A 12,908-nucleotide genomic window follows, 5' to 3' on the forward strand; every position below is an offset into this window, starting at 1 on the left:
ATCATGGTGCAAGAAATGATTGTTCTTGGCCACAGAATATCATCTAAGGGGATTGAAGTAGATAAAGCAAAGGTTGAAATCATTGAGAAGTTTCCCACTCCCGTGAATGTAAAAGATGTAAGAATCTTTCTTGGGCATGTTGGTTTTTACTGAAGGTTTATAAAAGATTTCTCCAAGATAGTGAAGCATCTTTGTGATCTATTGGTCAAGGAGACTCCATTTGTATTTGATGAAGCATGTTTGAAGACATTTGAGAGGATAAAGGAGTTGCTTACCAATGCACCTATTATTTGCTCACCGGATTGGACTCTCTCATTTGAAATTATGTGTGATGCAATTGATTACGCCTTGGGAGCTGTGTTGGGACAACGTAAGTATAAACTCTTTCATGTCATATACTATGCAATCAAGACCTTGAATGATGCCCAAGTAAACTACACTGCCACCGAAAATGAGTTATTGGCGGTGGTATTTGCCTTAGAAAAGTTCCGAAGCTATCTCTTGGGGTCTAAAGTCATTACCCATACAGATCATTCTGCATTCAAGTATTTATTGTCTAAGAGTGATGGCAAGCCAAGACTTTTGAGGTGGATCTTACTTCTTCAAGAGTTTGACATTGAAATTGTCGACAAGCCCGGCAAGGTTAACTTGGTAGCGGATCATCTCTCTTGACTTACTCATCAAAGTGAAGATAATGGTGTGTCTTTGAATGAATCATTTCCGGATGAGAGGTTGTTTTCCATTGTTGAGAAGAAGCTACAATGGTTTGCACATTTGTTTAACTTCTTGGCAAGTGGGGAAAAATGTTTTCCTAAGACCTTTGATTTCCATGCAAGGAGGAAACTCATTAAAGAAGCAAGACACTACTTTTGGGATAATCCATACTTATTCAAGCAATGCAATGATCAATTGGTGAGGAGGTGCATTCCGGAGGAAGGAGATGATCGGTTCGATTACTCGAGATCAATATTAACCCTGTAAGCATCGTTAGTAGTATAAAGCAAGAGGGTATCGTTCACAAACCGGGGATCCAACCAGGGTAACGAATCACAAACATTTAACAACGAATTCACAAGTGTTTAAAAGATTTGAGATATATTTCGGATCAAACAGAAAATAAACCTAAACTAATATATACATGTGATCAACCAACCAACACATAAGCAATTACCAAACAAATAACATAAGAACAAAGGTAACGAAATCTACTCTCAATTATGTTCATGCCGTAAGTATCATAGTTCATCCTAAATTCGATCATGCATCAAGTTCCTACTTGGTTCCTAATACATGGATATTATCGAGCTCAACTACTTGTCTTGCTACGAAATCTAACATACCAATTCATCATGCAATTACGTATCACAAAGAGAAATCAACATGTTTAAAGCACTTATCCAATGTCGAACTTAAGATCATAATCGGTGGAGGAACACAAATGGGACAAACAATTAATCAACTACTTGTATCAAAATTGTTTTTAACTTTGAATGATTAACATATGCGACATCAACTACTTGTCTTAATCACACATGCAATATAAGAACACACCAAAAATTAATTAAGAACATAAATTGAAACTCATGGCATAAAACCTAAAATCATTGAATAAAAATCGAAAATCTTAATTCATCATGTCATTCGAAAATTACAAATATCTCATAGACAATAATAAAAATAACTTTAACAAAACCTAAACATAAATCATCCAAGAACAAGAACATAAAAACCCGAAAACTAAACATGAAGATCATAGAGTTACCCTTTATAATTCTCCTCCCAAGGTTCCTTACAGATATAGCAAGAGATCTTCAAGAGTATGGTATCCTTGGCTCCCAAGCTTTGGACAGAAAATATGGTGAATGGTGGTGAATGAAAGTGTTTGGGCAGAGCTTTGGCAAGTCTTGTGATCAAGGTTGATGATCATTTTATATGGAAATGAGGTGCTATATATAGAGGAAGAAACCCAAGGGAGGATGGCCACAAAGTCCACAAAGTTGAAACCAAATTGGTTGAGGTTTCCTAGATTCGGCAGATCTGACCTTTGTCCCTTGTTGTGGCCATAACGTTTTCTAAAAAATAGATATTGAGATGATTCCAACTGGCAATTTCAACTAGACTTCCGTGGCTTTTCATCCATATATCATGCACTTTCTCAATCATTCTGAGCTGTCCAGGGCAGCTCGTCAAAGTTGGATGATCTGTAGTGCCAGAATTCTGATTTCTATAAGGATTGCATATCTTTTGCATATCTTCTTCCTCATTTAATGCTGATTTATTTTGCACAAATTTCTTCTTTTGAATTAGGGAGGCAGCAAAAGTCTTAATTGTTACAGCCATGTTTGATTTTTCTTACCTCTCCTCATTAAATTTGCTGCATGCCTTCTTTGACTTTCTTGCCTCTTCTCATTTAATTTGCTGCATGCCTTCTTTGACATTCTTTGGTGCAGAGATTTATGGACATTCTGATACATATTTTTTCTCTATATGCAGGAGGAACAAAGTCCCAAGTTTCCCTCATAACCCTTGGATCAAAAGCAAATCAATGGCTGAGATAATTCCGTCGAGCTCACTGGACCTCCGAGTAATAATTCGGTCATATCTCCCTGTAGGAATAAGATATTGATTTAATTCCAAATCCTTCAGAAACTAGACTCAAAATCCTTTTTATCCATATAAGGTACGTCTTCTAACGCAATCGGAGCTATCCAGGGGAGCCCGTCGAAGTTGGACTACAAATCTTAACAGCATTTTCATTCTTGCATGGATTGAGCTTTTAAGTGTATCTTCTTCTCTTTCCTTGTGGAACTAGGATTTCTTTCATTTTCCAACATGGATTTGTATTTCCTAATAAGAATAAGTATATTAGAAACAAAGAAATACGCAAAGATGAATCCTACTCGAACAAGGAAACATATATCAACAAGGATTCTTAACACTTAGCACGATTTCATCATCAATTCACTTATAATTGATATAAGCTCTACCTAAACAATTATTCTTACAAAAGAAACTAAAACATACTAAATAAGAGGTAACAAAGAGTAAGAATAGGGCATAATCACATTAAGAACGTCACACTTTGTGCTCCTATCAACAACCTCACACTTAAACTTTGTTAGTCCCTTAGCAAATACTAGAAAAGGGAAACAAAAACATAAAATAAAAATCAATACAACTAAACTAATGACTCAACTATAATGCCTTCAACATTTTGTCTCAGAGATCTTCAAACTCATTGCATCAAGAATAACACTTAATCGAAATAAATAGAATGAATTCAATGGTTAATAAATATGAGATCTCGCATAACAAGTAAGACATGGCAGAAACATAGGTGATATTAAGCTCAACATGTTCAAAACAAGTTCAAATTTAACTCACAAGGGATATGCACTCCGAATATTTTCTCTCAAGAACATGGCATATGCTTAAAAGCGTTTCACACACAAGAGTTATGAACATATAGTGAATTCGAAAACCTCATGAAAGATACCAATCATATGCATAAATGAACCCAAACCATATGCTTACTCATGAAACAAACTCCACAAATCAAGAGCTACTCATTTTAAGAATCATGCGGATTTTTATAAAAGGTAGGCTTAGGCTCTATAAGGATATCATTTTTCAGGTAAAAGGAATCACAAAGGTCATCCTCAAGACTTAGCAGAGCAAAAATCATCTACCTTATGTCGCCGTACTCCATAAAATAAGGGCTAATTTTCATCATGTTGAACTCATTATTCATTCTAAACGTTGTGAAAATGGACAAAGGCTAAAGTACAACATTATTGAGCCTTCAACAAATACATCACAACTCCAAATTCACATCAAAACATAGTTATGCCGTAACTTCTTTGTATATATATATATTTTTTTTCTTTCAAGCCGTATTTATGTATTTCTTTTTTTTTTCTTTTTACGGCATCTTTCTATTTTTTTCATTCTTTTCATGGCACAAATACATAGATAGCATAACCCCACACTTGAATCGGATCATCACTCCATATTAACATCAAATATCAGCTCTGCCAAGCCTCGAGAACAAGGTAGAGATATAACTATACTAAGCAAGGATATTAACATGTTGGTGATGAAAGAAAAGGTTTAACGTAAGCTCAAATGGGTTAATACTAAGGTGTCCCAAGCAGGGCTCATAATAAGGCATACGGCTTTTTGGCTTAAGTGGTGGAATTCCTAAAAAGATCCAACAATCATTTTCAAAATCAGAGTATATTATGATAAAAGTTTCGAAAGTTTCACAAAGTAAGTTCTAGTATTCTCTAGTTCATTGCAATTCTATGGCATATGAATTGATCAATATAAATGGAATGAGGTTATATAGCCAATAAACGATAGAATATCACTAAAAACGAAAGCACATATATGGCTCGAAACTCACAAAGGTTACATGAATTTAAACAAGTATGGAACATGCTCATTTTGTACCTAAGTTTCAAAATCCTCATCTACTACATGTTCGTACAAAATCTACACATTGATTAACCATCAAATTGCAATTAAGTTCAATTTCCAATCTTGTGATCATCTTTCAACCAATCATTCAAAGATCAACTCATCCTAGATAGTTAAAGGCATACCTAAGACTCAAAACAAAATAAAAACAAAACAAACAAAAAATACAAAATTTTTTTTTTTTGATTTTATGACTCTAACATGTAAACCTTCCTCCACACTCGAATCATGCATTGTCCTCAATGAATGTCAAAATAAATAATGCAATGGAAGACTCATAGTGGAAGGAAACAAATACAAAAATAAAAACATGGGAAAAAGATGAGAAAAGCTCACCCATGACGCGGTCCAACAGCTTGCATTCCATGCTTCATAACGTTTGAAAATAATCTCCGAACAGTAAGACAACAGTGGGAATTGAAAGCTGATATTCTAGCTTTCCAAGCATATAAAGTACGTTTGCTAACTCCAAATGAGGAGAAAGTTATGCCCCTGCAAATTTGTCACGAAAAACAAGTTCATAGAATCAAAAACTGGAATGACCTTTACCTCTTTGTACCTGAATTCCATTAATTTAAACAGCTGGAATAGAAACGTGGCCTGAATAAAAGTTGAAGATAACACAATAAGCTTTCAATCCATATATGGCACAACTGCCCAGTTAGGCCGGAAGTGCTCGCTGTTTTGCCGTTTCCAGACTGTAACTGCACGAGTTCTGAATTTCTGACACGACCTTGTTGCCTTCAAATTGCAACCGGGAATGATCTAGATCTCTAAATTCATTTCTGTAAAAAGATACAAAAACTAAAATCAAAGACATATGTTTCCATATAAAGCACATATTCCAACTCCCTGTGAGCTAGGAGATACAGTCTTCCGAAGTCGACGGACTGTTTCTGCCAGATTCTGTTGAACGAAAATTTTTGGATGACTTCACGTTTTCTCGAAAACTAACCTACACATGCACAAAAAAATCAAAAAGAAAAAAAAATAAAACAATAACCAAAGAAAATAATAAATATAAAAGAAAACATATTGGGTTGCCTCCCAACAAGCGCTTAAGTTTAAAGTCTAATAGCTTAGACCGAGTTTTCCTTTCAATCATTTTGTAGGTGACACATTATGGGGTTTCTCTTCCGCCATTTTGTTGTCCAACCTTGTAGTATATTCTCGAGCTCATTGTTGGTCACTTCACTATAAACCTGTAGAATCTCAATTAAAATCATTAGTGTAAGTGGGAACTTGCCAAACATAACATAGGACGTGAGGTCCTTAAGAGACTATGTTCCTCTAGCCATATGATATTCCGTGGAATTTTAAAATGCAACATGAATGAGATGCAAAATGAATACAATTAGAATGATATGATTAGGATGCAATGCAAAAGTTAGAGAATAACAATTAGGAAGTCATTGATATACAAGTTAAAAACGTGTCAAAAGTCATTCAAATATAATAAGCACGTGTTAAGGGGAAAAAGAAACAAAAACAAGCTTAACAACCAATCCAACATAATGTCAAATCTTATGTTTAAGTTCGTTTTAGTTTCTCAACTCAAAAACCTAAAAAGTATACATAATTACAATTACTATATGTTACAACAAAATAAAATAAAGACTCATAAGTTAGTTCTTTAAGTTTACAAAGTTCACACAATTCACAAGTTCTTTTTGTTATTTCAATGATTGAATGAACGACTGATTCTAAGTTGTAAACCGAGGTGGACGTGCGGCCTAAGTATGAATGTCTAGACACAAGATTAAGTCTTTGTTTCAGAAGACCGTATAGCTCAATTAGAGATAGTGAGCATGGTATGACTCATTTGTTGAACTACGGAGAGCGAACTCCCTATCGACTCCATCACCGAGATGTATGTCAGTCAATAGTTCTCTGAGATCCAATTTTGGTCCCATGCACCAGGGTAATAAAAGAGCATGCCCCTTACTCAGCTGGACTTAAACTTGGGTGTTAGACAATTCTCCAAGTGTTAATAAAAGCCGCCCTCAACCTCATGCAAAAACTTTGGAAGAATGGTTGAGGCTAATATTAACAAAATGAACTTTATCTATTCCGTTCGATTTACAACCTACAACAATCATTCATTCAATCATAAAAAAATAACAACCTAAAATAAAATTATTATATGTTAGAACAAAGTAAGAAAAACATATACAAATGTACAATATGAATAGTGAATTCGAAATTAAAAGATTAGAGATCCATAAAGATGGATCCCCGGCAACGGCGCCATTTGATCGGTTCGATTACTCGAGATCAATATTAACCCTGTAAGCATCGTTAGTAGTATAAAGCAAGAGGGTATCGTTCACAAACCGGGGATCCAACCAGGGTAAAGAATTACAAACATTTAACAACGAATTCACAAGTGTTTAAAAGATTTGAGATATATTTCGGATCAAATAGAAAATAAACCTAAACTAATATATACATGTGATCAACCAACCAACACATAAGCAATTACCAAACAAATAACATAAGAACAAAGGTAACGAAATCTACTCTCAATTATGTTCATGCCGTAAGTATCATAGTTCATCCTAAATTCTATCATGCATTAAGTTCCTACTTGGTTCCTAATACATGGATATTATCGAGCTCAACTACTTGTCTTGCTACGAAATCTAACATACCAATTCATCATGCAATTACGTATCACAAAGAGAAATCAACATGTTTAAAGCACTTACCCAATGTCGAACTTAAGATCATAATCGGTGGAGGAACACAAATGGGACAAACAATTAATCAACTACTTGTATCAAAATTGTTTTTAACTTTGAATGATTAACATATGCGACATCAACTACTTGTCTTAATCACACATGCAATATAAGAACACACCAAAAATTAATTAAGAACATAAATTGAAACTCATGGCATAAAACCTAAAATCATTGAATAAAAATCGAAAATCTTAATTCATCATGTCATTCGAAAATTACAAATATCTCATAGACAATAATAAAAATAACTTTAACAAAACCTAAACATAAATCATCCAAGAACAAGAACATAAAAACCCGAAAACTAAACATGAATATCATAGAGTTACACTTTATAATTCTCCTCCAAAGGTTCCTTACAGATATAGCAAGAGATCTTCAAGAGTATGGTATCCTTGGCTCCCAAGTTTTGGACAGAAAATATGGTGAATGGTGGTGAATTCGGATTCTATGATGCTTGGTGAATGAAAGTGTTTGGGCAGAGCTTTGGCAAGTCTTGTGATCAAGGTTGATGATCATTTTATATGGAAATGAGGTGCTATATATAGAGGAACAAACCCAAGGGAGGATGGCCACAAAGTCCACAAAGTTGAAACCAAAGTTGTTGAGGTTTCCTAGATTCGGCAGATCTGACCTTTGTCCCTTGTTGTGGCCATAACGTTTTCTAAAAAATAGATATTGAGATGATTCCAACTGGCAATTTCAACTAGACTTCCGTGGCTTTTCATCCATATATCATGCACTTTCTCAATCATTCTGAGCTGTCCAGGGCAGCTCGTCAAAGTTGGATGATCTGTAGTGCCAGAATTCTGATTTCTATAAGGATTGCATATCTTTTGCATATCTTCTTCCTCATTTAATGCTGATTTATTTTGCACAAATTTCTTCTTTTGAATTAGGGAGGCAGCAAAAGTCTTAATTGTTACAGCCATGTTTGATTTTTCTTACCTCTCCTCATTAAATTTGCTGCATGCCTTCTTTGACTTTCTTGCCTCTTCTCATTTAATTTGCTGCATGCCTTCTTTGACATTCTTTGGTGCAGGGATTTATGGACATTCTGATACATATTTGTTCTGTATATGCAGGAGGAACAAAGTCCCAAGTTTCCCTCGTAACCCTTGGATCAAAAGCAAATCAATGGCTGAGATAATTCCGTCGAGCTCACTGGACCTCCGAGTAATAATTCGGTCATATCTCCCTGTAGGAATAAGATATTGATTTAATTCCAAATCCTTCAGAAACTAGACTCAAAATCCTTTTTATCCATATAAGGTACGTCTTCTAACGCAATCGGAGCTATCCAGGGAAGCTCGTCGAAGTTGGACTACAAATCTTAACAACATTTTCATTCTTGCATGGATTGGGCTTTTAAATGTATCTTCTTCTCTTTCCTTGTGGAACTAGGATTTCTTTCATTTTCCAACATGGATTTGTATTTCCTAATAAGAATAAGTATATTAGAAACAAAGAAATACGCAAAGATGAATCCTACTCGAACAAGGAAACATATATCAACAAGGATTCTTAACACTTAGCACGATTTCATCATCAATTCACTTATAATTGATATAAGCTCTACCTAAACAATTATTCTTACAAAAGAAACTAAAACATACTAAATAAGAGGTAACAAAGAGTAAGAATAGGGCATAATCACATTAAGAACGTCACACTTTGTGCTCCTATCAGGAGATACATATTGTCTTATCTTTTTGCCATGATCAAGCCTGTGGGAATTAGCATGGAGGAAAGAAAACAGCTCAAAAAGTTCTTAATTGTGGGTTTTGGTGGCCTTTATTATTTAAAGATGCCCGTTCTTATATGAGCTCTTGTGATTGTTGTCAATGGATGATATGAGCACTTTGTGTGACGTTCTTAACATGTTTTTACCTCTATTCGTACATTACTTAGCCTTTATTATTGTAGTGTTGAGTCATTGAGTCGAGTTAGGAGTCTTTGGTGGCGTTAGTTGCTTTTGGTGCTAAAACGGGTGTAAAAAGCAGAAATTGTCGAGAGTGCATAGAGTAGTATTCCTTATCAAATTAGGAAACCTAGTTGAGTTAGGATTTTTATTATTCGACATTTCTGTAACATTTGTGATTTATATTTATTATTTTCTTTCTTTATTTCACAATTAAATGAGAGATAATGGCTTGGAAATTAAGGAAAGAAAGAGGAGAAGAAGGAAAAAAAAGGAGAAAAAGGAAAGAAGTAATTTAGTTTCTGAATGGGATGAAAAGGAAGAAGTATGCAGTCTCAAAGGAGGGAAGGTTCATCCGGCAATTAAAAGGAAAGAAGAAGAAAAGAAGAAAAAAAAAAGAAAAAAAAGAAATAGAGGATCAGCCCATCAAAAACCCTAGCAACCCCTCTCTTCCTCCTTCCTCTATATAAGGCACGGCCTCCATTCATAAAATCCATCACCATTCTCTCATAAACACAGCCGAATTGCTGCCCAAAAATACCCAGGAAATTCGAGCCAAAAACTTCATCAATTCTCCACTTTGCCGTGCCATCCTCTTGCCTCTTCCACCACCGAATTCATCTTCCTCCATACTTCAAGGTTTCTAATGTGTGATTCATCCATGGCTTATAAATTTTCTTTTGGTTTTCTGCAAATTTCGAATTTATTGTATGAATCATTGGATGTTATTTTCGGTTTTATGTATGAAGAGCATAAATTCAGACTTATTTGGTTTTATGTTTTGATTGTATAAACTCATGAAAGATGTATGAATCCGTGTGTAATAGCTTAGGGCAGTAGGATTTTCGAAATAATTTTAGGTTTTATTTCAATTTATTCCTTGAATTTGTGCATCTAAATCAATGCTTGAGGAAGCCAAGGCCATGGTTCTCCTAAGGTTGCGATTTCATTCACCAAAGTATTCATTGATTGAATATGCGCTTCGTGTTTCAATTATTGATACTTGTTTAGGGTTTTGATAGTTCTAGGAATTTGCATGTTTAATCAAGATGAGTGACGCCATGCTTGCTTATATGTTTTTAATTCGACTTATTGTGCTTATGTGCTACTTTGTTGTTTAACTAGAACGCTTCGTTATGATGAACTCTTGTTAGCATAGATGTTTAGGATTGAACGCTTCGTTGATTCTAAATAACCAAGAAGTCTTAACGATTAGATGAACCGCTTCGGACTCTAATTAGAATTGGAATTGAAATGGACTTAGAAAGAATCGAAATAATTCGCTGCCTATATGTTGTTCTATGCGTGTCATACATGTTTCTTGAGTAGAATTCGGTTTGGTTATGTGATGAGAAGTTGATCAATTGTATATAAGTAATTTATGATTTATTTTAAGTTGTAGTTTTAGAATCCAAATCAAATCCCCCAATAACATGATAAGTGTCGAGGCCCTTTTGATTCCCCGGATTGAACGATCCCTGCTTATTCTATACTAACGATGATGTTTTTCAGGGTATTTTATAGACGTTATAACAAAACGCTCTATCATTTTGGCGCCGTTGCCGGGAAATTGATTAATTCTCAATGCTTTGAAGTGTTAATTTTGTGTTATATTGTGAATTGTATAATTGTATTTTAGTTAATATGCTTCTGTGAACAGTAATCGTAAATACTGCTTCTGTGAATAGTAACTTGAAAGTTCAAAAATAAACGTAAATTTTAATTGTGATAGAGTTTGTGTTGTTATTTGTTATATTGTTGTAGTAGTATGCATATAGGATACTTGTTACACTTAGTTATATTTTTAAGGAAGCTAAATGTTTATTTATGTTTAGTTTATTGTAAGTTATAAGGTGAATGGAATAGGTAAAGTCCATTTTGTTAATATTAGCCTTAACCCTCCATTTGTACCTTGCAAAAGTCACTTGGGGTTGATGGCGGCTTTTATAAACACTTTGCGAGCAGTCTAACACATAAATTTATTCTGAGATGAGTAAGGGGCATGCTATTTTCATTACCCTGGTTCAAGGTATACAAAATTGGATCTCAGAGGCCCATAGACTGACATACATCTCGGTGATGGAGTCGATAGAGAGCTTGCTCTCCGTGGTGTCCAACAAATGAGTCATACCTTGTGACTATCTCTGATTCTAGCTATCCAGCCTTCTGAAACAAAGGAATGAGTTTGTGTCTAGACGACGTACTTAGGCCGCACGTCCACCTCGCTTTATAACTTAGAAAATAAGTTTGTATAAATAGATTTATATAGTTTCAAAAGAAAATGATATTCTAATTTTTAAGGTATATCGGATAAAGCAAGACCCTTACCTTGGGCTGTTTCAGTCCATTGCACAGTTAGCTCCTCTGCTCCACGTACCTTAAAAGTTAGGATTGTGTGTGAATAAAATCAATTAGACTTAGTATTACTCATACACTTGTAGATTTCAGAAAAACAAAAATTTGAAAAGCCCATATGCGAAGTGGAAAAAGTAGGAGTAGCTGGTACTATTTATGATGTACCTGGGATTGTAGCCAGGGATCGTCAACAAACTTTAGCTATTCGTTGGATCCTTGAAGCTGCTTTAAGTTTAACTTTATTTGTATTCAATTGCTAACATTTCTTTTATTTCATTTTATACTTAATAGCTAACATTTTGTGTGTCTTTGTATACCTTAGTTGCCAGATAGGGATTTTAAGAAAGAGTTGGAGAATTCTATTGTTAACAGTTGATTGAAGCTCTCAATGACTTGGGAAGGACGACAAGTGTTACAAGAAGCGGAGTTCTACCACACTCTAACTTTTGATTCATGATTTGCAATTAATTTAACTCATACTAACTTTAGCTTATTCATTAACACTTTACTAACTTATTCTTTGAGATCTCATCTCCACTTGTCTAATTATCTTTCTCTTGATGCGATGTAGTTTAAGAGTGGATGAACATGCATCGAGTTTTGATAGTCATGTCAAAGAGGCACAAATTTGGAGGTGTACAACTCCAAGTGGCGTCGCCTATAACTTGAAAAGAAGTGAAGAGTCTAGGCTAAAGGACTATAAAAGTTAAGCGCTGCATGGGAGGCAACCCATTTCAACCGTACCTGTGGAGGAGTCGTCTACGGGAGTTTGCATTTTCTTATCCCTTCACTCTTATGGTTGAATTATATATGTGTTGATGTGTGATCTTAGTCTATACTTATGAATTACATTCTAATTATTAAGCTTACATTGAGGACAATGTAATTTTCTAAGTGTGGGGTAGGGTTGCATGATCATTGTTTGCTGATTTTTGTTTTGATTTCATGATATAAAACGAAAAAAGAAATAAAAAAATCGAAAAAATGTTTGAAAAATCGAAAAAAAAAGTGTTGTTTTAAGTCTTAGGATGCCCCTAAAGTCTAGGATGATTATATCTCTAAAATGCATAGATGATGGTTTTGCATTTCATAAGAATTGAATTGTAAGTTTCATTGGTAATGTGGATTTGGTATGAACATGTGAGATTTTGATTGAATATAATATGGCATACATGTTTGGTTAGTTTAAGTCCATAACAACCTGTGAGTTTTTTTTAGCCTATATATGTTTTCTTCTTGAGTGATAATATGAAATTTCGTAGTTGTTTTATGAATCTCATTATTCTTTGCATATTCAATGATTATGTGCCATAGCTTTTAATGGACTCTACAATTTACTAGAACTCATCTTTTGTGATTGTTGAAACTTTTAAGTCATAAAATGCTCTGATTTTGAAAGGGATTTATGG

General features: G+C 34.5%; 1 protein-coding gene across 1 annotated transcript in view; it reads right to left on the reverse strand.

The window, feature by feature from the left end:
- The window catches only part of LOC126787375 (enoyl-[acyl-carrier-protein] reductase, mitochondrial), a 45,109-nt gene that overhangs the window by 575 nt on the left and 31,626 nt on the right, over positions 1–12,908 (reverse strand). The gene's annotated exons all lie outside the window — the stretch shown is intronic.

The sequence above is a fragment of the Argentina anserina genome, chromosome 3, assembly GCF_933775445.1.
Source record: "Argentina anserina chromosome 3, drPotAnse1.1, whole genome shotgun sequence".
NCBI classification, from domain to species: Eukaryota; Viridiplantae; Streptophyta; class Magnoliopsida; order Rosales; family Rosaceae; genus Argentina; species Argentina anserina.